Genomic DNA, 27617 nt, shown 5'->3' with positions numbered 1-27617 from the left:
GAAGGGGAAATCGAGACATTCTTGGATGAAGGAAAATAAGATATGTCATTGCTAATACTCACATCATTAAAGAATGGCTAAAGGAAGTTCTCCAAGCAGAAAAGAAATAACAGAAAGAGAAACTTTATAAAGGAAAGAAGAAATTCAGAATAGGTAAGAACAGTGATAAGTAGAATAAGCCCTTCTCCTCATGAGTTTCTTCGATCTTATATTTGATGGATGAAGCAAAAATTGTAAGACCATCTCATCTCATTCTCAGTGTGTACAGAAGAAATGGCAAAGACAATTATATTTAAAAAGCAGGGAAAGAAAAGGAATCTAAATGGAAGTAGGACTTCTACACTTCACTCAAAGTGATAAAGAATAGACTGTAGACTATGATAAATTATTTAAAAGACTGTATAAATTAGTATACTGCTATTAGAGTAACATTAAGTCATTACTAGAGTAACAACTAAGAAAGATTATACAATATGATACTCAAAAACACTAAGCATAAATCAAGATGTGATCCTAAAATATGTCTAAGTAACTCACATGAATGCAAGGAAAGAGAACTAGAGGAACACAAACTAGAGGAAAATAAAATAGCACACATAAGCTGGAACATATCAGTAATTACCTTACATTTACATGGTTTAAACACACCAATTAAAAGACAGAGATTGGCTGAGTAGATTATAAAAAATGGCCCTACTAAATTCTACCTACAAGAAACTCCAAATACAATAGCATAGGTAGGACGAAAGTAAAAGGACAGAAAGATATACCATGCATAATTAATGTTTATCAATATAATAATATAATTATTATATTAATAATATATATAACATATAATATATATAATATAATATATAATATATATTAATAATATATAATATTATTATATAATAATAATATAATTAATGTTTATTAATTAAAAAAAAGAAGTAGTGGCTGTATTAACATTAGAAAAAGACTTGAGAGCAAAGCATATTATGGGAGACAGACAGATATTATATAATGTAAAAGAATCGTTCTGCTAGGAAGACATAATGATCCTAAATGTGTACACACCAAACAACAAAGTATCAAAACACATGAAGCAAAACCCGAGAGAACTAAAGGGAAACATAAACACATCCACCTGATACTTGGGAGACTTCCACACCCCAGCAATAGATACAACCACTAGTCACAATCAACAAAAATGAAGGACTCAACAATACTTTGTTGATTAACAGGCTCTTCATGACATTTAGGGAACACTCCATTCAATGACAACAGATTACACACTCATTTCAAGGGCCCATAGAATATACATCAAGATAAACAATGCCCTGGGTCCTAAAACACACTTCAACAAATTTAAAAGCATTGAAATCACACAGAATATGTTCTTTAATCACAATGTTCTTTAACCAGAGTAGAAATCAATAACAGAAAGAAATCAGGAAAATCTCCACATACTTGAAAATGAAGCAACACACTTTTAAACAATCCATGGGTCAAAGAGGAAGTCCCAAAGGAAATTAAAAAAAATGCTTTTAGCTGAATGAAAATGAGAACACAACTTACAAAAGTGTGGGGCGCACAGCTAACACATTGTTGAGAGGGAAGCCTATAGCACTAACTGTGTACATTAGAAAAGTGGAAAGTTCTCAAATTAATATGTAAGATCAATCAATAATCTAAGCTTATACCTCAAGAACCTAGGAAAAGAAAAGCAAAATAAACCCAAGGCAGCAGAAGGTAAGGAATGATAAAGACGTGGAATCAATGAAATTGAAAACAGGAAAATGATAGAGAAAAATCAATGAGACATAAAGCTGGTTCTTTAAAAAGATCAGCAAACTTGACCTCTAGCAAGACTAAAAAGAAATAGACAAGGCACCAATTACCAAGATCAGAAATGAAACAGAGAGCTATCACTTACGGACCTGGCAGACATCAAAAAGGCTAATAAAGGAATATTATGAAAAACCTTATATGCACAAATTTGACAACATAAGTGAAATGGACCAATTCCTTCCAAAGCACAAGCTACCCAAATAGACTACTTGAATGGCCCTGTCACTACTAAGGAAATTGAATTCATAATTTTAAAACTTTGTCCCACAAAACACCAAACCCAGATGGTTCCATTGAAGAATTCTACCAAACATTAAAGAATTAATACCAACTCTACACATCCTCTTACAGAAAATAAAGAGGATGGGACTTTCCAACTCATTTTATAAAATAAGTATTGCCCTGATATGAAACCCAGACAAAAACAGTATAAGAAAGAAAATTAGAGACCAAAACCCATCATGGATAAAGGTGCAAAAATCCTTAAGAAATTATTAGTGGGCACCTGGGTGGCTCAGTGGGTTAAGCCGCTGCCTTCAGCTCAGGTCATGATCTCAGGGTCCTGGGATCGAGTCCCGCATCGGGCTCTCTGCTCAGCAGAGAGCCTGCTTCCCTTCCTCTCTCTCTGCCTGCCTCTCTTGTGATTTCTCTCTGTCAAATAAATAAATAAAATCTTAAACAAAAGAAATTATTAGCAAATGGGGTGCCTGGGTAGGTCAGTCAGTTAAGCATGTCACTCTTGATTTCAGTTCATGTCATGATCTCAGGGTCCTGGGATCCAGCCCTGTGTTGGGCTTCTTGCTCAGTGGGGAGTCTGCTTGTCTCTCTCCCCTTCTGCCCCTGCCCTCTCTCTCTCTCAAATAAGTAAATAAATCTTTAAAAAAAGAAATTATCAGTAAACCACAACTTTTACAATATGAAATATATAACCCAAATCACCCTATCACTATTAAGGAGATGAATTTGTAGTTTAAAACCTCTCAAAAGAGAAAGCTCCACACCTAGGCGGTTTCACAGGAAATTTTTACCAGATATTTAAAAAACTAGTACCACTTTTCATAATCTCTTTCAGAAAACAGAAAGGGCACGAAAACCTCCCAATTCATTTCATGACTCTGATACTAAAGCCAGACAAACACAGTACAAAAAAGGAAAACATGAAACCATTATCTTTTATGAACTTAAATTTAAAAACAAATCAACCAGACACTAGCAAATAAAGTCTAGGAATATCCAAAAAGAATAATAGATAATGACCAAGTGGGGTTTATAGTGGGAATGCAAGGTTGGTTCACCTTTTGGAAATTAATCCATGTTATCCACAATATTAACAGGCTGAAAAAAGTAAAAGCACATAATCATATCAATTGACACAGAAAAAACATTTGACAGATTCAACATCCATTAATTATTTTTGAAACCCCATTTTTCATAAAATTAGAAACAGAACTTCCTCAATGTGATAAAGCATCTACAAAAACTCTACACTAACATTATACTTAATGATGAAAGACTGAGTGTTTTTCCTCTAAGATCAGAAGCAAGGCAAGAGGAGAGCCTGGGTGGCTCAGTTGAGTGTCTGACTCTCAGTTTCAGCTCTGGTCATGATCTCAGTGTCTTGGAATTGGACTCTGCATTCAGCTCTGTGCTCAGCAGGGAGTCTGCTTCTCCCCTCCCTTTTGCCTCTTCCCCAACTTGTGTGTGCTCTCTCTCTCTCAAATAAATAGATAAAATCTTTTTTTTTTTTTAGAAATAAAACAATGTCTTGTCACCACTGTTATTCAACAAAATACTTATAGTTGTAGCTGGTGTAATAAGGCAAGAAAATAAAAGTCATAGAGATCAGGAAGGGGGAACTACATCTGTCCCTATCTGCAGATGACATGATAGTCTACATGGAAAATCCCGAAACACTTGACAAAGTAGCTCCTAGAACTAACAAATGAGTTCAGCAAGGCTACAGGACATAAGATCAGCACACAAAACCAATCACATTTTCATATACTAGCAACAAACATTTGGAAACTGAAATTAAAAATACAATACCATACTGGCGTAAGGATAGATGTTTAGATTAATGACATAGAAGTGAGGGTCAATAAATAAATCTTCCATTTATGTTCAATTAATTTTTGACAAGAGTGCCAAGACAAAGCAACAGTGTTTTCAACAAATGGTGATGTGACCACTGGATGTTCATAACCAAAAGAATGATGTTGACTCCTTTTTCACTATACACAAGAATTAACTCCAAATGGAAGCCAGAACTAAATGTAGAAGCAAAAACTACCAAACTCTTATCAAACATAGCAGTAAATCTTTGTGACCTTGAGTTAGACAAGAGTTTCTTAGGTATGGCATCAAAAGCATGTGTTTAAAAAAATTGATAAATTAAATTTCATAAAATTGAAACTTGTGTGCTACAAATAATACCATCAAGAAAAAAGGGACACCTGGGTGGCTCAGTCGGTTGAGAGTCTGACTTCAGCTCATGGCGTGATCTCAGGGTCCTGGGACTGAGGCCAGCGTCAGGTTCCCCAGTCAGTGGGGAGTCTGCTTGTCCCTCTCCCTCTGCCCTTTCCCTGCTTGTGCTCTGTATCTCTCAAATAAATAGATAAAATCTTTTTTAAAAAATACCATCAGGAAAGTGGAAAAATGACCCAGAGAATGGGAGAAAATATTTGTAATTCATAAATCCGATAAGGGTTTAGTATCCAGAATACATAAGGAACCCTTACAGCTCAACAATAGGAAGACAAATAACCCAACTTAAAATTGGGCAAGGGATCCAAATAAACATTTCACCAAGAAGATATACAAATGGCCAACAAACACACAAAAAGATGCTCAACATCAGTGGCTATAATCAAAAAGACAGAAAATAACAGATGTCTGTGAAGATGTGGAAAAAAATTGGAACGCTTTTATGTTGTTAGGGAGATAGTGAAACTGTGCAACTCCTTGTGAAGCATTCTGTCAGTTCCTCAAAATCTTAAACACGGAGTTACCATATGACCCAGAAATTCCACTTGTAGGTACAGACCCGAGAGAAATGAAAGCTACATCTATATAAAAACTTGCACAGCATTATTTATAACAGGAAAAAGGTGAAAACAACCCAAATTGCTACCAATTGGTGAATAGATAAACAGACTATGGTATATCCATACAACTGAATATTAGTTGCCAATGAAAAAGGAATGAAGCACTAACACAAGCTTGAACATGGATGAAACTTGAAAATACTATGTTAAGGGAAAGAAGTCAGTTACAAAAGGCTTCCTATTATACACCACCATTTATAGGAATGTCCAGAAGAGACAAATCCATAGGGCCTGAAAGAAGACTAATAGTTGCCAGGGGCTGAAGGTGAAGGGGAATGGGGAATGGCTGCTAATGGGTGTGTGCTTTCTTTTTGGGGTAACTACTAAAATATTCTGAAATTAGAAATGGGCGATGGTTGCACAGCACTGTGAATATACGAGAAAAACCACACACTTTAAATGAATTTTATGGTATGTGAATTATACCCAAAAAAGCCCATGTTTTAAAAAACACAGTACCATTTATTTACAATCGTGCCAAAGGAAATGCAATACTTAGATACTAAAATCTAAGACAATATGCATAGGATCTGTATCTAGAATATTACAAAACACTTACGAAAGAAATAAAGAGCTCAATAAATGAAGAGACTAACTGTGTTTATTGATTAGAAGACACAACACAGTAAACATTTCAATTCAAACTGATCTATGGTTTTAATGCAATTCCTATCAAAATCCCAGCAAGGCATTTTGCAGACACGGACAAGCTTATAATAATGTTTATATGGAAGCTTCAGGTACTAGAATAAAACGATTTTGAAAAATAAGAGTACAATAGGAGGAGTCACTCTACCTGGTATTAAAGTTTATTAGGGTAGCAACATTAATCAGGACTGTGTGACATTGACCAAGGGATAGGCACATAGCTCAACAGAGCAGAAACAGACCTACACAAATATGTCCCACTCATTTTTTGACAAAGGTATGAAAGTAATTCAGTGGAGGAGGGAGAGCCTTTTCAACAAATGGTGCTAGAGCCTTTGGCTCAGATCATAATTTCAGGGTCTTGGGATAGAGCCCCACCTCCAGCTGCCTGCTCAGTAAGGAACTTGCTTCTCCCTCTCTCCCGCCCTGCTCTTGCTTTCTCTCGTTACCTCTCTTTCTCAAATAAATAAATAAAGTCTTAAAAAAAACAGATCACAGTCTTAAATGTAAAACACGTAACCATGAAACTATTCAATAGGAGAAAATCTTTGGGACGTAGAGCTTGATAAGAGTTCTTAGACTCAACAACAAAAGCATAGTCCATAAAATAATACTTTCACGAAAGAATCTGTTAAGAGGATGAAAAGACTAGCTATAGACACGGAGAGGATATTTTCAAATTACATACTGGATAATGGACAAGTATGTACACAGAACTCTCAAAACTCAAAGGTAAAACAAAACAAAACAAAAATCCCACAAATAATCCAATTAGAAAGTGGGCCCAAGTCATGAACAGACATTTCACTGAAGAGATCATATGGATGGCAAATACATTCAAGAAGTGTCATTAAGCATTAGGGAAATGCAAATTAAAACATCATCAATAGAGAGCACTCTATATGGGTCAGAAAGGACTCCCCCATACACTACACTATACCACCACCAAAATTATGCTGCTTGGAAAAAGCCCATCTCTGATTTTACACTGTTTAATTACATTTTTATGACATCCTTGAAATGAAAAAATTATGGAAGTGGAGAACGAGTGAGTGGTTGCCGTGAGTTTGGGACTTGGGGTGGGACGGGGTGGAAGGGGGGGGTTTGGTTGCAAAATGGTAACATGAAGGATCTTCGAGGTGATGGTGGAGATCACATGAATCCGCACATTTGACAAAAATGCTTTGAATTAAATACATATGCTCGGAGTACATAAATAACAGTATGTAAAATCGGTAAAGTCCAAATATAGTGGATGGATAGCATCAACGCCCGTGTCCTGGTTATAACATTGAACTGCAGTGATGCACAATGTTACTGCTGGGGGAAACTTGGTGAAGGGTATATGGAATCTCTGTTGCATCACTTCCTAAAACTACATGTGAACCTACAATTATCTCAAAATAAAAAGTTTTAAAAATCATAATGTATATGGTTTGTCTTTGCAAAGACAGATGTTTAAAAAACTGGGGTTGTGATAATTGAGTCACCATTTGAAAATGGGCAGAGATCCAAACCATATAACCAGCCACAAGGATAAACTCCTAATGGATTAGAAATCTAAATGTAAAACCTGAAAGCCTTCAAACAGTAGAAGAAAATTAGGTGAATTCCTCTTTAACCTGGGTGTGAGGAGAGGCTTTCTAACTGTGACTCAAATCCAGTTGTGATAAAACAAAGGGCTGATATTTGACTATGTAAAAACGCTTTTGGTGGGGGCCTGGCTGGCTCAGTCTGTGGAATGTGCAGCTCTTGTTGATCTTGGGGTTGTGAGTTTTAGCCCTACATTGAGCATAAAGATGACTTAAAAATTAAATCTTTTTTTAAAGCGCTTTTGCATGGCAAAGAAAAATAAACACCGTCAGGAAACAACAAATTGGGAGAAATTACAACATTTATCACAGGTTAGAAAACTAATAGCCTTAATATAAAAACTCTTAAAGTTGAGGATAAAAGACCAAAACTCAATAGAGGAAGGGAGGAAAGACATAAAAAGATAACACACACCCCCCCCCCCAAAAGGCTCCGGAATATATGAAAAGATGCTCCAAGTTACTCATAATTAGAAAAATGCTAATTAAAATTCCTGAGATACCATTTCTCACCTATCAGATTTACAGAAATTAAAAAGTATAGCAAACACTTTGTTGGCAAGGTTTTAGGAAAAAGGACCCTCTCACACATTACTGAGAGGAATGCAAATTGGCACAAACCTTTCAAGAGGGAAATTTGGAAATACCTGACAGAACCAATAGGTGTTTACTTTTTGACACACCCATTCCACTTCTAGGAATCTACCCTGAACACATACCTTTGGCAAAATGAAAATTCATATGCACCAGGTTGCTCACTGCCACACTGTAATTGCAAAATACTGGAAACAACCCAAAGCTCATACATGGGAAGGGTTGAATCACGTATGGTACCTCCGCACTGCTGTTTTCAGCAGCTGTAATCAAAGAATGAGAAAGAGCTCTAGGAAATGAGAAGAGGTGAACACTAGGATGTGAAGCTCAAGAAAGGATCTATTGGATGCTACTCTTCATATAAGAAAAAACAATACACAGACGTCTGCTCATTTGTGCAAAAAGAAACACGGGAAATCAAATGAGATTGGTTACTTAGTGGAGATGAATAGAGCAAGGTGGGAAGAATAGAATAAAAGTAATGGGAGGTGTTGCTTTCTGTATGGTTTTACTTACAGAATTATGTTATTTTTCACCTGCTCAAAAAATGACTAAAATTAACAAATATGGGGAAACAAAAACCCCCAAAAGTAAACAGAAATAAGTCAACTGAACCGCACTCAAATGACCACCCCGGGGGCAGGGGGATGGAAAGCTAGCCCAGGTAATTTTTCAACACTCTCTTTGGATGTTATAACCGCAAGCAAAAGACAAAGAGAATTCTAAACAAATACTGTAGTCTAGTTATGGGCTTCTTCTCACAGAGATACGAGTTAGCAATTATGAAACTACCTTCTGTATATTCTAGGATTCAGTAAATGAGTAAATACATTATGGATAGTAGCAGGTAGATTTCTCACTGTCATAAAAGGGAAATACAAATATGGACGGGGAAAGAATTAACTTTGCTATTGGATTAGAATTTAGAGGTATCAGTGTGAATTCATAGATTATTGATAGATAGGAGACAGACAGGTAGGTAGGTAGATAAAGAAATCATCACAATAATAGAAATTTTTTTTAAAGATTTTATTCATTTATTTGACAGAGAGAAATCACAAGCAGGCAGAGAGGTAGGCAGAGAGAGAGAGAGGAGGAAGCAGGCTCCCTGCCAAGAAGAGAGCCCGATGCAGGACTCGATCCCAGCACCCTGAGATCATGACCTGAGCCGAAGGCAGAGGCTTAACCCACTGAGCCACCCAGGTGCCCACAATAATAGAAATTAATAACATGAAATACAGATGAAGGTTAAGTAATTATTTTCCTACCTTTGTGGACTGAGAAGTTCTATTAGCAACGACACTCTTGCAGAAACGAGCATATATCTAGTACCCGGATCTTGGTATCTAGATACCATTCTCCACCAAAAGAAACTAAGGCTCCTTGGAAAAGTAGCTGATTTTTAGGACAGAGGCAGAAAACGAACAAGATGTGCCTGGAACACCTTGCTATGCTGTGCTCAGAGAATGATTAGGGACATGTCAAAAAGACTTAAGAGCTGGCATAAAGGGTTAGGTTCCCACTGACCAAATCTGGGAAAATTTGAGCATTGAAATAAATAATGATAGTAAAGGATTATAACTCATTGAATTAAAAAAAACCCCATGAGGTTACCTGATATAAATGAATATACAAGTAAATAAACGAGGAGGGAAGGAAAGCTCTCTCTTGTAGTAGACAGCCAAAACATACATAGAGAAGGGATGATGAAATTAGAAATTCATTATTTGCCAACCAGCATAACAAAGTTGCCTCAGGCAAGGATCATCACTGGATGCTAAACTAGTGAGTGAAAGTTTTCAGAGTAACAGGCTATTAACATTTCTTCAAATATATCCCCATAAGATAATTACAGCAGAAAAACTAGTATCTTGGCAGTGAAGAAACCGGGCAGACACCACATTAACCAAGTGATCAAGGTTAACATCAGCAGTAATGAGACATCTAGTTACCACAGACCCCGTGATCTGAGGGACGGACCAGGACCCAGGATCGCTTCTGTAGCGTTCCTGCCACAGGTGCAGAGCCTGAATCTAATGACGTGGAAACATCAGACAAACCCAAAATGAGGGGTATTCTGCAAAACAACTGGCCTACACGTTTCACAAATATCAATGCTACCAAACACAAAGACAGATTGAAGAATCATTACAGATTAAAGGAGACTAAAGGGCCAGGATGACCAAACGCACCAGTTCAGAAACCTGAACTTTCTTTTGCTGTAAAACTCATTACTGGGACAATCAGCAAGATCTGAATAAGGTCTTTGGATTGGACTGGAAACAATGTTAACTTCCTGATTTTGATCAACATCTTGTACTTGTACGAGAGGTTACCTCTCTTTTTAGGAAATATACATTCACTTACTTTGGAATGGGAGAATCATGCCTGCAGTTCTTTCTCACAATTCAGAAAAATAACTAGTGTGTGCATGTATGTGTGTGGGGGGGAAGGGAGTGGATAAAGCAAAGAAAATGTGGTAAAATGTCAAAATTTAGGCAATGAAGTGAAAGGTATTCAGCAATTATTTGTGTTTTTTTGCAACTTTTCTTAAATGTGAATTCATGTCAGTCTAAAACATTAAAGAAAAAAAGCTTAGACATGATCAATGAACTGACTGAGCCACCCAGGTGCCCCAAGAAGCACACATATTTAAAAAGTGCTAGTCCATTTCAGTTCTCTTGGACTCCATGTTTCCCTTCCTCTTCCAGTGATTCAGGCAATCACTGAATTTTACCTCTAGAAGGGATTTAAAGGTCATATACTCCACTGGTCCAGTCACAGCCTTTAAATATAGTAATCCAACTCCAGAAGAAAAAAATCTCAGAGAGCCCTCTATTCTTCTCAGCCCTTCATCGGAATGATGGGGACCACAGGGCCCAGAGAGGATAGGGGACTTGCCCAACGTCACACAGCAAGGTAGCAGAGCTGGGCCTGGCACCCAGGCTGCCTCCTCCCAGACACTGGTCCTGTTTGAGGACAGGGGAGGGGATGTGGCTAGGCTCAGATAAGAGGTGCTTGGGCTACAACCGAGGAAAACAGTCTCAGAGCTGGTGGCTGTGTGGGGATAAGCTGGGCAGATTTTGTAGATGCTCCATGAGCTAAAGGGGGGCCAAACACAGACCCTTTCCTCTATTGTGGACCCTCACAGGTAGTGGGGCACATTGGCCTGCTTCTCCTCTCCAATTTGGACAGGTCAGGGGTCAGTATAAACCTGGAGCCCAAAGTAATTTTCAAAACAAACAAACAATAAGCAAACATGCCAAGTACTGTGGGTGCAAGCAGTTGAGAAACTTACAGCTTCTTCTAGAGAAGACAAGCTGTTACTCACTGCAAAACTAAGGGCGGGATAGTTTGGGTTTTCTTGTTTTTTTTTCATAATGAAAATTAGCAAATATGAAGTCAAACCTAAAACAGCCCATATGTTTAAATTAAAATAATTCCAAATAACAAGTCTCCAAAGACCACATCCCTACACCCCTTATCCCAGTATTTTTTAAAATCTGTTTTATCTTAAATTAGGCATCAGTACTAATAGAATTAAATATTTACTTTAGCTGGGAACAACTCTTTGTAACCGGAGGGTAAAGGTGGGGGGCAAAAATCCTTTTTGATAAGCTACCATTTGATAGCTAGAAATCAAAATCACCCCCATCTTCCTTTCTGCTGCCCACAAGCTGGAGGCTCAATGATGCTTCTGTAAGAGTCCGTGAACCGGCGACACAAACAGCTCCAGGGTGGGCTGGGAGTGGGAAGGCCTGAGTCCCGGACTAGTTCAGCCCCAGCATTCTCACGTGTAAAACCAGGGGTCTCTAAGGGAACTTCCACTTTTCCCTTTCTTTGGTCCTGCATGAACACATACCAATTGCTTTTATCTTTACCCGAACTTCCAGAACTCTTCTTGGCCATATAACAGTCGCAGCCCCCACCTATCAACCTCACACAAACCCCCCACATTGTCAAGTCTCCGGTCGTTTCAAAAAGAGCAAATGATGATTTATCATTTTCAAACATTTTAAGTAACTTAAGAGTTTAATTCGCAACTCATAGCACTGTGGGATGCCATGGCTGGAGGAGCCCTTCAGATTTCCCCTAGTCAAGTCCTTCATTTTACAGACGGGGAAACTGAGGCTCAGAGCTAGATCCCACCCACCCCCGCCCCTGGCAGATGTTCTACCCACTAGAGCACAAAGAATCCCTCCCAGACTCAAAGCTGGTCCCAAACAGTGACTCTTCCAAAGCGTAAGATTAACTGTCAGGATCTCCAGTCTTAGGCTGATAACTGGACGATGCCTCCAACTGCTGGAGGGCACCGACTTTCCACTAACTTGCTCGACTCCTCTCCCTCCAGACGAGTCATAAAGCAGAGGCCCAGACGCTCCAGTAAGGGACAGAGCGGGCGCCGCTCTGCATAAGGACCCAAAACTGAATACTCATCTTCACCATGACCCTGACTTACCCAGCCCTGGCAAATCCGGCTTTCTTTAGCAAAAGAAACAAAGGATGGGGGGGTCTGGGGGGGGTGAATACCTCAATCTGTATGCAAACCAGTTCAAAGCAAACCAGCACTCATCTCTTCATAAAGGAGAGGGAAAGCCTGAGCTCCTGGCAACATACTCCCTTCCCAGAGGTTCTACCTTGAGTGTGGGGGGATGGGCGTAACCAGATCAGCAAATGTGAGTCACCACACAGGGGACATCCTTCGAGGGTTCAAATGGCTTCCCAAACCTGCTCTCCGTGTTCTCGGCTGACTTTCAGGACCTGAGCACTCACTAGGGCCAAGTTAATCGGATGACAGGGTGGTCTTTAAGAGAGGTAAAAAGCCCTTACTGTAAGGGGGAGTGCGCAGCCCCACTCAGAGCCTCAGTTTCCCCATCTGGGATTTATGAGCCCTTCTGGCCTTGCCATGAGAAGCCTTTCCACATTTTCAGGGTTGGACAGGGACGGTGGGGGAGGTTCTCTGAATCGCACCCAGCACACGCCCCGCCGCTCCTCTCCAAAGAGGCTTCTCTCCAAAGAGAACATGCCCCGCCGCTCCTCTCCAAAGAGGCTTCTCTCCAAAGAGAACACGACGCCCCCCATCTCCCAGGAAGGGCCCCGGCCAGACATACGGGGAGGTTCACCACCCAGTTTTCACAAGGAGCTGGTCAGACCTTTTCAGTGATTTGGGGGGAGTCAAAGACCCACTTCTCCCTCCTGATGCCAGGTGTGACAGTGGAAATGTAGAAAACCCAACCGAATCAGTGGCCTTCTCAGATTCCATTTACTAACTTCCGTGGCAGGCAGACACGGAACCTCCTCCAGGGCCTTGGGCCAGACGCACACCACCTGGCCCCACTCAGGAGCTGCAGAAGGCTGGACAAGCAGGATCTCTAGGCGGACAAATCCTCCAGAGTGTCTAGATCCCAGAGACACTGCATGCCCTTCCAGGCCAGCGATTATCTCATGCTAGTTTGCTTGGGTGTAACTCACACAATGATCAAAAGAAGGGACAGGAGGAATTTTGGTGTCAAAAGAGACCTGCTTTTCTTTTGTTACATTTCTCAGGTCACATGAGAAGGCAAAACGGAGAGTGGCCAGTGACCCTAAAGAGAGGAACCCCTGAGTGTGTCCTGAGCCTGATGTCTGCAAGACCGTGTCACCAACACCTGCACTTTGGAATCCCCCACGATGCTATTACGCTGGGCGGGACTGGCCTTCTCCTACGCCCATCCGTCACCCAAGGACCCTGCAGCTCAGGGAGGGGCAGGGACTTGCCGAAAATCCCACGGCTGGTCCATGACCTTTGCTGGAAGGCAAAGCTCTTTGTTCCTCCCACCACATCACAGGGCTTCTACACCTACGAGGTGACCAGGGATGGCCGTGCAATCTGCACAGCCCAAGGTGTTCTTAGCCTGTCTCAAAGAATCCCTGAGGGAACCACGAATGGGCTTCCAGATACGGGCATCCCATAACTCAAGCTGGAAGTTCCAGCTTCTCCTGAGGAAGGGAATCACCCCGAGACATACAGGGCTGGTGAGGGCACCCTTGCAGGTAAGGAGGAGGGGTTGTGAGGGGCAGGAGCAGGCCCAGGAGCCAGAAAGGGTAAGGTGGGGGCACTGAACCCAAATTTGGTCCGCTCAGGATTTTGCAAAGAGCCAGACCACAGACGTGACTGCAAAGGTCGGAAGGTCGGAAAGCGTGTCCCCAGCCATGTGGGGAGCAAGGGCTTCAGACCCAGCCCTTTCTACCTGGGTACCACCTTCCCGAAAGGGTGTTGTGATGATGAGAGAGACGTCAGCTTCTAGTTGTCTACTTCTGGGGTGACATGGGATGTAGAAGGCAAAGCGCCCCACAGGAAAATTCCGGCTGACCTGGTTAGTCTCCGCTGTGGACTCAGAAATACGACTGGGCATTGGCGGCAAAGGATGCTTCGAGGGCCTCCAGCCCTGGGTCGGAGAAGCCAGCCATCCTTGCCGTCCCAGGGACGGGAACAGCCTCTGGCTCCCACACCCACTGCCGCCGTTTTGCAAGAGAGGACCGAGAGTTTTGTAGGGCTGCCAAAGGGCAGTCACTCAGGAGGGATGCAGGGAGGAGGAGAGAGAGAAGCCTGCTGGGAGGTTCCTGTTGCGGGAGGGGTGGGGGGTGAGCCCTGGGGAGTAGACCTGGGGGAGACTCCAGCTTGACCTCACCTGAGCTATGGGCGCAGCGCCCACTGCCCCGCCTCGGAGAGCAGCAGGCAGGGCCCCGTCCCCCTCCAGGGCGACTCAGGGGCTGAGGCCAGGTGGCAGGAGGGGTGGCAGGAGGGCCCCGATGCTCCTCCACAGTGTCAGGGCTGGGGCAGCCATTGAGCCGCTAATGCTCTTTACCCCACCGCTGGGGCGTCCCTAGAAACGACGGGATTGCTCACTTTCCTTCAAACAGCAGCATGATTGCTCGGCACCAAGTCTGTCAGACCTGACTCCATCATATCCCCCAAATTGATTTTAGAGCGGTGGCGAAATGAAATGGCATACTTCCTTGAGCTTTTGTTACAACATGTTCGTGCAGCAAACTGAGAAGCAAATGTAGTAATTAGAGGTTAAATTAATCCTTGACAGACAAGCAGCTTAGAAACACTGTGGCCTCCTCCCCGAAGCCAGCGTCACGCATGCCAGTCTCTCACGTGATGCTGGCAAGCGCGCCACAACTACTGTTCCACTTCAAATCCCAAGGTCGGCGCTGCGACTTCCAGAGGCAGATATTAACACAGAGATCTCATTAGGAGCAAAACCCAAACAATCCCCCAAACTGCCAGCAGAGCCCACCCAGCAGAGCCCTCCAAGGGCCTGACTGCCCGACTCTCCATCAGCAACTCGAAAACAAGAGGCGACACACTCCTTTCTGAGGCCCTGAAGCCCAGGCCCCCCACTGCTCCTTAACTTACAACCTGCCCTCTTCGCTCCCTGCGACTTGGAACTCGGATTGTAATCGCCCCTGCGCCTTCCTAACAGGGCTCCTAAGCAGCGCCCCCCCCCCCATTCCCTCTCCCTCAAAAGGAGAGGCCTGTGCGCCCACTGCAGATGCGCGAAGGAGGTGTTCTGGACTCAGATGGTTGACGGAGAGTCAGGGTCCCCTCGGGGAAGTCAGGCCGCTCCCCTCTCTGGGCCTCACTCTCCTCTTCTGTAAAGTCACGGGACTCTACTCTCGCCGATAGAACATTGGGCATCTTTTCCTGTAGGAGGGTGGAACCATGTGCAGGCACTGTAGGCAACAGACTAATGGGGCCACGTAAAGCAAGGCAGAGCGGATTCCAAGCCCGCCCCGCTGTGCCACCGAGCCTCTGAAAGAAGCTAGGGGTGGGGGCTTCAGGTTCAAACACTATGCAAAATATGAAAGCAGGTGCCACTCATGAGCTCACGCCCCGTGGCATCCAGCGGCCTTTTCTAGAATCGGCAAAAATGTGTCCCTATGGCCCAGTGTCCAGGTACTTGCACAGGTGGAGGGAAGGGGGAAACACAAAGGCCAGCTGGCCAGGCCCCCTTCTAGCCTGATGGAATCCCAGGGTCAGCCCCATCCTCCTCTGGGCCTCATGGACAAGAAAGTTCTCCGGGTTCAGAAAACAGCATTGCCCAAACTCGCACTTAATGCTTATTTACTGAGCAGAGCGGGAAGTGCGGCACACTGGGAGGGGAAGGCAGCTGGGCCCCCCACCCTGAGGAAATTTCCAGACTGGGACCCAGGCTGTACAGAAAGGGGCACTGACCGCCCCCAGGGTCAGAAGGCAGCAGCCAGAGAAGGACTACGCTACTGTGGGTGGGCGGAGGAGCCCACTCTCATGCCAGCCAGGGAGGGAAGGGGAATCTGAAGCTGGGGCTCCTGAGAGGCCCCGAGGAACTCCTCTGGGCAAGGAAAGTGCTCACAGACTTCGCAAAAGGCTTTTTCCTTCTGATGCTCCTTAGGCCCGGTCTCTGGAAGCTTTTACTCTGGGGAGTCCAGGGTCAGCAAAGCCCCTCAGTACGCCTCACCCTGGGAGATCTTTGGGGGCTGTGACAATGTGATTGCTTTGGAAAATCTGACCAGGTCAGATTTTAAGGGTGGACTTGGGGCCCAAAGGAAATCAGGGAGAAAAAAGAAAGCACCAGCGTGGGGGCGGAGGACACCCGACTTCGGAGCTCAGAAGTCCCAGGCTGCTCATTTGGAAGCAGGACACCACTGCGACCACGCACCCATGGTCCTCGCACGTAAAGACCACGGAAATGTCACACAAGCGACAGGCCCTCACCTCCATGGGACCCCTGATCCACCAGCCAGCGTCTCTGTGGGGCCTCTTCTTCCTCTGCCGCAGCTGCACCCAAACGGAGACAAGGGACAACAGCAACAAGTAATAAGCCTTGCCGGACAACAAGTAATAAGCCTTGCCGGACAACCCCATCGGGTTCAAGTAGGTTCAGAAAGCTTCCCTAGTCAGGACCTGAAGATGTTTCAGGACTCAACGTCTGCAAAATCAGACTGCTTCCAAGTGAGCTTCGAGAGGCTTCTTCCCTGCCATACAGCTGACTGATGCTGCCTAGGTTACCCTGGGTGTCGGCGCTGGTCGGCGCTGGTCGGCGCTGGGAGGGGGTGATGGGAATCGGTTTATTGTGCTCGTGCATGGTAACGGGCTCCGGCTTCCCGCCATCTATCTCCCTCCCCGGCCACATCTGTCTGCTCCAACAAACACTCAGCCTTTTCTGCTTGGATAAGGAGATTTTCTAGTTACATCCATTATATGTGTATCAACATTTATGGCAGCAAGATAATTGCCAAAGAGCTCAGAGGATAAAAGGTTCTCCTTCATAACGTTTACATCGCCCCCCTCCACGTTTAAAAAAAAAATCAATATTACAATCAAGCAAGAATTCTTGCATGGCTGCTGCGTCCTCAAAGTTGGAAATGTGATTTCCAAAAGCTGGACCCGGACGAAAAGAAAAGGTTCGACAGTGAGTTCAGAGCCCCAACTCCAGCGGGGCTCGCGTGTGTAGATGGAAGTCCTTTTTGTCCTTGAAACCTTTGCTAAATAGCTGCAAAGCAGCAAATCTGCTATTAAATGAGTCCTTTGGAAACATGCCAGTCTAATTTCAAAGAGTTTAGATCCCGTTATCTGAAAACCAACCCAGTGACTAGGAGGCCTGCCGTCAACAGGCCCTGAGACCCCCAGATTAGGGGTACTGGAGGAGAAGCCCTCCAGGATGCCTTGAAGCCTCCACCCTCTCTGTTTCTGGGGAGAAGTTCACACTGGCAAAAGACAAAGAGAGAGAGCACTTCCCACTTTTATACTGTTTGCATTGGCTCTCTGCCATTTTTTCCTCCTGCCTCTTCTTGCTGCCCCTCAGAATCTCAGTCCCATTTCTTTGTACATGCAGCCATTTCCCCCAAAGGCGTTTTACTTTCCCAGAAAATGACTATTTCATTTACAAATCGCAGTGTGTTAGAGCTGGAAGGGACTCAGACTCCCAGGTCATGAAGCGGGGCAGGAAGGGGGATAGGAGGAGCAAGGAGGGGGGACGGACTTGCCCAAGATCACTCAGCTAATTAGGGGGGAAAGTATTCTAGAACACAAGTTTCCCAGCTCCTAGGCTAATTATCTCTCCAATGTACTGCTGCAGGAAAAAAAAAAAAAAAGAAAGAAAAAGAAAGGAAAGGTTAACTGCGTAGAGGAAGCCCCTTTAAAGAAGGAGGGTAGTCCGGCTATTGTCAGAACCACTGATCTAAGATCAGTTTCTGCCCGTTTCATAAGCCTGAACAGCCACTAAGTTTCCTAGGGATGATCTATTAACAGGTGCATTTTAAGCCTTTGGGTGATTTGTTTAAAATGGGAAAAAATTAAACATGCTGGCCAGGCTTGAAAAAAAAATCCCTTTCCATATTGAAAAGGATGGACAAGAGTAGATCTCCTACCTGAAGATGCAGTGAACGTGTAGCCCCCACCCCCACCCCAGCAACAGGCTATTTCCTGGTTGAGTTTAAAAATTCAATGACGTTCCTGTTTCAACCCACACATCTGTGTCACCGTCAGCGTCAGTGGCAGGAAAACAGACGAAGTCACCCTTTGCTAATGATTTCCTAACATGGAATTTCCTTGTATCTCCTGAAGCCTTTCTTCTTCTAAAGCCAAACTGTTTTTCCTCCTCTCAAACACATTGTACTGAAGAAAAACTGAAAATGGTCACGGCCGGAAGGGATGATTTCTAAGGAGATCTTATAAGGAAGAGCTGCAGATCTTTGTGATATTTTTAATATGTGTGTGTTGGGGCGGGGGGAGAAGAGCTGCTAGTTCTTCTAAAGCCAATAGGAACAAAACAGAGAGATTTCCTCCTAGGCATCTGGAAATATCTCAGCCCCTCTCCTGCCTCCTCCTTCCCAAGTTCCACTTGGAGCAACATTCTTTTATCAGTATTAAAGGGAACATACGCAGTGTCCTGTAGGTTGGCATGGGGAGCTCCGGGAGAGAAGCCAAGTCAGCACCCAGAGAAGGGACAGGCCTGGGGAGAACCACCCAAATACAAAACAATGTAGAAGCCCATCTCCTTTCTCCTCTGGAGAATATTCTATTTAATATGCAAACTGGTCATCAAGAGAAAAGAGAAATGTTACTTTAAGGCAAAGAAGCTGATTAGCTGCTCCGGCTGGCAGCAAACAGCTGGTCTGTCCGGCAGGTTCAAGGCCATTTCTGCTACTCTCTTATGGAGGCACCATATGTTCCATCTCGCACATCAGCAGCTTTATTTTCCAATGATCTTGCTCCAGAAGGGAAGCACAAAAGGGGGAGGAGAAGGTAGAACCTGTGGTTTACCATTTGAGTACTTCCTTGTGGTTTTAGATGCAGTTGGGATGGGGGGGCGGGGGGTGGGTCCGGAACGTTAACGCTTCACCTTCGATTCCAAACACCAGAGAACAAATGTTTGACCAACACTGTCCACCAACCTTCAGAGATGGGAGTGGAGTGGATTAGGGGAAATAAATTCAAAAAGGCACAAATAATATCCCGCCCGAGATTAAAGGGGAAGGGGGAGGGAGGCCGCGAGAAAGCGGGAGGAATTCGACTTCACGCTTTGCACCCCGCCCACTTCTCCCTATTTGTCAATTTTTCTTATTGTCAGTATTCCTTGTCCCAACAGAACAAAACTTTAGGAGAGAAGCGGACAGCTTTGGGTGGGTAGAGGCGGAGGCGGGGCAGGCCCGCAGAATCGCGAAAGGTTTACTTCTAACAGGTTTAACATTCCTCAGTCCAAGTCCGTGTTCCCCTAAGTTTGGGGAGGAGGCAGGGAGAGAGCAGGTGTAGGGGATGGGGCCCGCTAAATTCTCAATCCAACTAATGCCAGCGGCCCATGCGTGTTGGGCACCCCCAACTGTCCGGCGCTGGGTCCGTGCGGAGGCGACACACCCACGCGCGGTCCCCACAGCCCGTCTAGGCTGCACGAACCTCGGAGGTGGCGGTTCCGTCTCCCTCCCTGCCTCCAGACAAAGGGGGACCGCGGAGCATTTGAGTCCCGGTGTGTGTTGTGCTGGGTAGGGGGAGAGGGTGGCCGGCAGGAGGGCGCAGGAAGGAGTGAGGAGTGCAGCCGCAGGGGGGCGAAAACCTCGTAGTCAATGCCGTCCTCGCAGCCACCCGCGGACGCGACAGCCGCCGGGAGCCGGGAGGTGAGGGGCCCGGGCTGCAAAGCGAAACCGAGGAAAGGGCGCCCCCTATGCCCGCGTCCGGCGAGCGCAGCGGCGAGCCGCGTCGGCCCCTCCAGAGGAGCGTGCTCCGCCTCTGCCCTCCGCGTCCTCCCGCTCGCCGCACCGCCCGCCGGGCCGTCCCGGCCGCTGGAGCCCCGGGTGTCCGCTTCGGGCAGGCAGGGCGCGCCATGGCCGCCAGGAGCCAGGGGCTCCCCACGCCTTCTGCGGTTCCTGGGGAAGGTCTCCGAAACACAACCCCTCCCCCACCGCCTACACTTGCCCTCCTGCCCCAAGCGGCTGGAGGCCACTGGGAGGCAGCCGCCCCCGCCCCCCTGCCTCTGCGTCCCTTTCCCCCTTCCCTCTCTCCAGCCTCCAGGGAAACAAAGGGGCTTTTTATAAAACGGATTGTTGGCGGCTGCGGCGGCGGGGGTAGGAGGGAGGGGGGGGATCTATAAAGACAAGAAGAGGTGGGGTGGGGGGAGAAGCTGCGCGGCCTCCGGGAGACCCAAGCGGCCCGGCGGCCGGGAAGCCCCCGCGGGTGCGCGGCCCACCCCGCCCGGCCCGTGGGCACTCAGGCGGCGGCCCGCGCCTGCCAGGGTTGGGCTGCGCCGCTGCGATGCTGCCCGCCGGCTCGCCGCAGCCCGGGAACACGATTGCTCCAGCCGCGGGGCCGGGATGGTGGGGACCGCACAATTCCCGCGGGGGTCTCCCCTGGGAGACCCGGGCCCTCTTCCCCGCCAACTCTTTCAAAATTGCTTAGGCTCAGGGAGACTTTGCGTCTTTGTTACAGCGCGGCCGCCTCTCGTTCGCTCAGCTTGCTCGCCCTCGCAGACAATGTCCCGGAGCCGGCCTCAGTAGGCTACCCGCAAACGACATGTTCGCTGTAGAGACGGCACCCGGGGGGATTCCTTCTGCTGCCAAACAACGACGACAAGCCACCCCAGCAAGTGGAGTCCCTTCTCCCCCCACGTCCCCCAGCCATTCTGCGCTCCCTCCCGCTCACACACTCACACCCACACTCTGGGCGCCGGGCTCAGCCGCACGGAGCTGCGGGAGCGCGGTGGGGCTAAGCCCCGGGCCCAGGTGCGTCAGTCTGCTCAGGTTCCGACGACTTCAGGGCAGTTTTCTGGCAAGCTAATCCTATTAGTGTCTGCTCAGTCCGCATTTAACCACCGATCAAAATCAGATGGTCCGGCCAGCTTTCCAAGTGGCTTCGGACACACTGCATCGGGACAGAGCCTCACCGAGCCAACTGGCCCAGAAAAGTATTTGGCGGCGCTCCGGGGGGCTTCCCGCCCGCCCTTGCCGGCGCCGGGCGCCGGGCTCTGCCGACGCTCCGAGGCCTGGGAGCTAGGAGCGCGGGGGCGCCGGGAGCTCCGGGCAGGAGCCCAGTCGGGGCTGCCTTGAGCCGCCAGCTCTGTTCGGGGCTGCTCTCCAGAGGAGGATTTGGCAGGGGAGGGAGCGCCAGGCAGCGGGCTCGGCGCACGCACACTCCACACTCCCGCTCAGTGGCGGCAAACCGGCTTGGGGTGTGTGTGTGGGGGGGGGGGGGTGAATCCTGTGCCCAGAGCCCACTGTCGACTGGCCCAGGCTTAGGGAGCTGGCATGCGATGGGAGCATCGCCGGTGGCATCCGGGCCGCCAGCAGTCCGGGGGGCGCCGGAAGGGAGTGGGAGCCTCCCGGTGAGCCGGGATCAGCCCGTGTAGCTCGCGCCCCTCTGCCTACCACAATACCCCCCCCCACCGGGCCCCTGGTACTTAACTGCCCCCGCCCGGTTCCAGACACCCGATGGGCGCCAGGGAGCAGGCAGAGGCCGAAGTCCTGGGCGATGGGAGCTGCGCCCAGGCCGGCCCGGCCAGTTCGAGAGGGGGGCCGGCTGCGCAGAGCGCCAGGTGGGCTGTGTGCTCCGAGCAAACTTTGGGGTCCCCCAGCTCCTCCGCGACGGGAACCACTATTAGGGGCCACAAACGCATCCCGGAGCCCCCAGAGCAGCCGGACCTCCCGCTCCCGCCCTCGGTCTTACCGTGCTGCGGAGCTCCCTGGCAGCGGCGGGGGCAATGCCCAAGGGGCGGGCGGCCGCCGGCGCAAGCAGCCTGGCCTCGGACACTCGCTGAGCGGCCCGGCCCAGTTGCAGATCACCCCCTGGCTAGCGGCCGGTGCCCCCGCGCCCGCCCGCCGCGGGCTGCTTCAGCTCGCGGCCAAGTTCATGCCGGCGGCGCTGCAGTGGCGGCCTCAATCTGCTCGCTCCATTCCCACCGCCCGGCTCCGCGCCGCGCGCCGGGAAGGTGGAGTTTCGGGGGTTTAAGTTACTGATAGGCATTTCTCACTGCTGTGTCACTCGGGGAGGAGGAGACACGCACGCCGCACACTCACACACCCTCACACTCACGGCGATGAGCGGCTCCGGCCTTAAAGGGGAAGCCGCGCTGCCCCGCCCGCGACCCCGCCAGATCTGAGCCCCCGAAACGCCGAGTTTCCAGGCCGGATGGGGCCGGGGGCGGCGGAAGCGCGGCGACCACCCAAGGGGCCTCCCCGGCCCTCCTGCCACTCTTTGAAAGGGAAGGCGGCCGCAGGATGGCTTCGCTGCGGTCGCCCCGTTTCTCCAGCGCACTGGAGCCAGGGCAACTGGGGAGTGCGGAAGGGAAGGAAGGGCCACGGTCTCACTTACCTCAGTGGCTCTGCGCGCAGCGGGAGGCGATGGGTGCCCTCGGCGGCAGGTGGCCCGTCTAGACGGTGCGCTGATGGGGAGGAGCGACAGCGGGGTGACCGAGGGCCCCTGGGCACGGGCGGATGGAGCTCGCCCGAGGGCAGCAGGCGGAGCCCGGCGCGCTTGTAAAATCCGCACGCGGCAGGTAGCCTTCCCGCGTCTGGGCAGAGCTGGTTGCTAAGCGGTGCGCGCCCCTGACCGACGGAGAGTGATCGGGGAGAGCGGGAGAGCCAGCACTCACCAGCGACAGCGCGAGACAGCGCGCGAGTCTGGCAGAGACGGAGAGGGACAGAGGGAAGGATGGAACCGAGAGAGACACAGGCAGACCGAGAGCAAACGACGGAACGACGGAGACAGAGTGCTAGAGGGACGCCACGGGGGAGAGAGAGGGAGGCGTGAGAGAGCGAAAGCAGATCCCTGGAAGACATCAGAGCGTCACAGGGACCGGAGTCTCACCGTAAAGTAGCCTGTCCAGTACCCCCTCCACACACACACAGACCCCTTTCCCATTCTAAGCAGAAACTGCCCCCAGAGGTGGCGGCCGGACCCCCTCTCCCCCTCGGCCTGGGAGGGCGCTCACCTTCAGTGGTGCCTACCGGGTGGGTAGCCCCGTCCCAGGCGTCTGCTAGCTGGCTCCCGCTCGGACAGCCAAGTGGACCTGCTGTGACGGCAGTGGGGACCAGTTCTTTCAGGTGGCGGCTACTGAACTGCACCACCCCCTTTCTTGCCTGGCGTCCTCCTTCCCCCTCTCCTGTCCCCCGCCCTCGCCATTCCCTCCTCCACTGCCCGCCCCCACCTCCGCCTCTGCGCGCAGACCCTGTCTGTGCTGCCCTCCGGTAAGCTCAGCCAGGAGCCCAGGCGCGCCAGCCAGTCTCCCTCCCCACTGGCCCCGGGGCGGCGAAGCCCCTTCCCGAGCTAGGCTGGACCGGCCCCCTCTCTGCAAGGGGTTATCCCAGGGCAGACACCTGCGGCTTCTGTAGGAACATGAGTTCCTTCTGAACCGCCCAGGGGGTCAGAGCGCGCTATCCTCCCTCTGCCCTGGCGCGGAGGCCAGCGGCTCCCCTCCTCCCATACTTGGGGGGCAGTGGCCGGCGCCCCTTCCCCAGGATTCCCGGCCAGGCTGCATTTCCTAACCTGGTTTTCCTGGGTGGTAGCAGCGGCGGGGGCTAAGCTCAGCCCACGGACGCCGCGTCCAGTCCGACAGCAGCGCCTGCGAAAGCCCCAGAGCCCAATCACAGCTCCTGCCCGCACCTCTGAGTAGCGACCTGTCTCCACCACATCTGGTCGCACTCTGAGGCGGGCCAGGAATAAAGGGGTGGGCCCGCCGCCCACTCGGCCCCTCCTTCTCTCTGCGCCCACGCCCTCGGCGCGCGGGAATCGCTGGGGCCCCCTGTGAGAACCAACCAAAGTCCCTTCGTGGGCTACGTAGGCGCCACGGAGCTGGGCGCTTGCCTCCGAGAGCGTTTCGCAAAGTTCCCAGGTTGAGGAGCGGCATCAGCGCCTATGGCGAGGCACAGGTGTCGGACGCCTTCTCCGCAGCCTGCCTGTGCCTGGGTGAGCAAGGCCCAAAGAGGCACCTTGCGGGTGCAAGGCTCAGCCTGGCTATTGGGTAGGACTCCACCTTGGCGGGGTCCAGCGAGGCTGCTCCGGAAAGGGCCATGGGCCTGGAGTAGTTACTGCTCTCTCGTGATGGAACTGATAACCGTCCCTGCCTTCATCCCTGACAAGGCCCAAGTGGGCTCCTGGCCCCTGGTCTGTCCCTTCCTGCAAGGATGGGGAGTCATCCAATTGCCACCATGACCCCTTCAGCAAGAGAGAAAACCGGAGAGTCTTGAAAAGAATATGATTAAACACAGCGGCCCCGGGCTGAATAACGGTCTATCAGCATTGCGGAGTGCTTTCAAAATTTCTCCCACTCCTCAAAGTGCACTGGTCCAGGAGGGCGGAGACGGGGTTCTGTTCCCAGACACTTCCACTCCACCGTTATGTCGCTTCCCCTCTGCTTCCCCAGTGGGGAGGGGGGTGATGTCCACACCCCCAGTGTGCTGGGAGCTTGTGAAATGACAGATGCACCTGTTTCAGTCAGCCCCCTGCCTGGCCCACCACTAGACCGCTCCAACTCCAACATCTCCTCAAGTCGGCAACGTCAGTTCGCAACACCTCCATCATTCAGTTGCCCTGGCTGGGTTCCCTGCTGTCTTCCTTGATTCTTTTCTTACGCTCACACCCCACATCCAGAGAAACGGACAATTCTGCTTCCATCTGTAATTGCAGCCACGCTCCCAGCCTTCTCTCCTTCTCCACTACTGCCCTCGCTCCCCGCCACCAGCATCTAACCCTAACAGGTGGCTCTGTTTCCTACCTCCCCCCAGTCGCCTCTTCCCCAAATCCCAGTCCGATCCCTGATGTCTGTGCACCTGCCGTGGCTCCCTGTTTCACTTGGTGACAGGGAATTGTTTCTGGTGGCCTAAAAGGGCCTGCATGCCATGCCCCTCTCCCCAGTCTGGATGGTATCATCTTCCCTCTTGCCCTCCCTCTCTCTGCAAGTGAGCTCCAGGCTTCCCAACTCTTCCCCAACACACCAAGCACATCCCTCCCTAGGGCCTTTGCACTGGCTTTTCCTGCCACTGGAACACATTTTCCCAGAAATCTAGGGGGCTGGCTCCCTCATTTCCTTTAATATCAACATGAATGTCGCCTGGCCTCCCTCTGTGACCTACTCCAGGACCCCTTTCACTCTCTGCTGTCTTCCCCACTCCTAGCACTGCCTTCCCTGGCAGGGAGTATGTGCTTGAGGAATGTTAGTTGGATTCTGTTTTCCCGGAACTTTTCAGGAAACTCTGGGGGCTACAGAATTGGACACATGCCCTGAGAAAGGGACGCGTAACTGCGGTACATTTTAAGGAGTTTCATGACCTGAGCAAAGGTTAAGAAGGATGGAGGCCAGGCCAAGAGCTTTGCGTTAGCACCATGAAGCCCGCCTCAGCTCGGGTCACCCTGGGGCGCTGTGATCCACATGTGTTGGGCTCTTTCAGTTGCTATAGGAAGCAGAGGGTCCCTTGCGGTTATCACCTTGGGTATCCTGAGGCAGACGGAGAACTGGGTGAGGGCTCTTTCCTTGCGGAGGAGACTGGTTCTGTAACCTTTTTGGCACCCAAATGCAGACCAAGTCCGGAGGTAACAGCTCCCTACACGAATCCAGGCTTACTCTGTGTTTCGTCTGCATGAGTCCTGGTACGCAATGAGGTGTGGGCCATCATCCGCTCCATGTTCTAGATGAGGAAACGGGAGGCTAAGAGAGGTGAAGGGACAGATCCAGGGTCACACGGCTAGAGAGTTGCAGAGTGGGAAAAAACTGGGCCACAAAGCTGAGGCTGCTTCCCCTGCCACGTGGCCATTCACATTAAGTGTGTGCAGCCCTGGTTCCAGGTGAGGCAAGGAATCCCACAGGGCTCTCCAGGGGCTGCTCTTTGCCCCAGGGGAATCTTCTGGCCCTCCTACTGAGGGGCTTCCTAGAGACTGGCCCCCGGATATCCATGCCAAGGCTGATGTGGGCCCTACCTCTGGTCTGACCCAAACCTGGAGCTCAAGGGATATGAAAACAATCAGTGGCCATCTGTCATCTGTTGTCCTATTCCTATGAACACATACTAAGTTTTCCCAAGTTCTTGTGACCAATGCTGGGGCTTAACTGGGCAGCCTCTAGGATTTGGAAAACAGGCGTGCTGACTGCAGGTAAGAAACACACAACCGGTTGCTCTGTTCTTCATTATGCCTCTGCTCCAAAGCAACCCATGGCTCCCTACTACTAGTGGCACCGAATCTCAGCTCCTCAGCCTGACATTCAAGGCTCTCTATCGGTGGGCCCCGGGCTCCCGTTCCAGATCCGTCACCTGTTGCTTTCACGAATGTCCCTGGGCCTCCTGCCTGGCTGGACTGCTCATTGGACCCCAAACAATTCCTGGTTCTTCCCACCTCTGCACCTTTGCCCATACATGCCCCACGTAGAATTCCAGGTCTCCTGTCAAAGTCCCACCCTCGGCCGTCCACAGCCCTGTCTGTATTTCTCCACTTCTGCATGCCCTTGCCTTCGGCTCCTCCCATTTCACTGTTTTACCAGAGCCTTTGGGGATTCACCCAAAGCCTGTCTAATGAGCTCAAGGCCAGAGGAGGTTCAGGGTGCCCTCTGGATGAGAGAATCCAAGTCCAGGAGGAAGCAGACAGGTAATGGGTATGGTGCCTCCCCCTGCCAGTTCCCCACCACCGCTGTCCATATGTAGAGGTTGTTGGCTGTGCCGACCTGGACGTCACTCCTTGCCCCTGCTCCCCCGCCTCTCCCCTGTCTCCCAGCCCCCTGTGGCCACACTCCCCCCATGCAGAGGCCATGCCCCACAGCCCAGGCTCTCAGTTCTAGGCTCCTGAAGCATCCACTCGGGACTTGTCGACTCCTCCTCTGACACTCCTGACTCTCGCGACCACAGCGGACCGGAGGCTGCCACCAACAGGAACCAGGACAGACAGATGCCCTCGGGAAGGCCCAAGGTAGCGGTTGCCCCACGCAGAGGAAGTGCAGGTTGATCCGGGAGGCTGGAGCTATGGGTGCAGGAGCAGCCCTCGATCTCTCCTTAGTGAAATGGGGGTCACAGTCGTATCTGCTTTATTGCAGGGGAGCTGAGGTTGTGGTCTCTATGACCCGTAGGTCATTAGTCCTCAGACAGGATGCGACCCTTATGATTATTGTCCCCAAACCCCCAAAGACAGGAGGCAGGTGTTGAATCTAAGACGACACCCAGTAGGATGAAAGCTCAGGTCCCAACACCATATGCTATTGGGCAAACTGGGGGCATTTTGATAAGTCCAGCACAAGCTAAGTCTCTGCCAGGTAGGAAGCCAGATTGGGGGGCTTGCAGAGGACATGTGGGGTCAAGGAGAGCCCCTGGGAAATGAGGTGAACTATTTCTCCTCACCCTGTTCTTAAGCAAT

At 49.5% G+C, this 27617-nt stretch overlaps 1 protein-coding gene across 2 annotated transcripts in view; it reads right to left on the bottom strand.

The window, feature by feature from the left end:
• The window catches only part of MAMLD1 (mastermind like domain containing 1), a 103791-nt gene extending 81629 nt beyond the window's left edge, over positions 1-22162 (bottom strand). Inside the window, exon 1 of one of the 2 annotated variants that reach the window (XM_045996342.1) lies at positions 21951-22162. The gene's annotated coding sequence lies outside the window, so the exon portion shown is untranslated. Of the gene's footprint in view, positions 1-20715; positions 20761-21950 lie in introns of those variants that run through there. The other variant, XM_045996343.1, reaches the window with a different exon arrangement.
• Positions 22163-27617: the final 5455 nt, after the last annotated feature.

This window comes from Meles meles, chromosome X, assembly GCF_922984935.1.
Source record: "Meles meles chromosome X, mMelMel3.1 paternal haplotype, whole genome shotgun sequence".
In the NCBI taxonomy this organism is placed as follows: domain Eukaryota; kingdom Metazoa; phylum Chordata; class Mammalia; order Carnivora; family Mustelidae; genus Meles; species Meles meles.
This window is presented reverse-complemented; position numbering and strand designations above follow the sequence as displayed.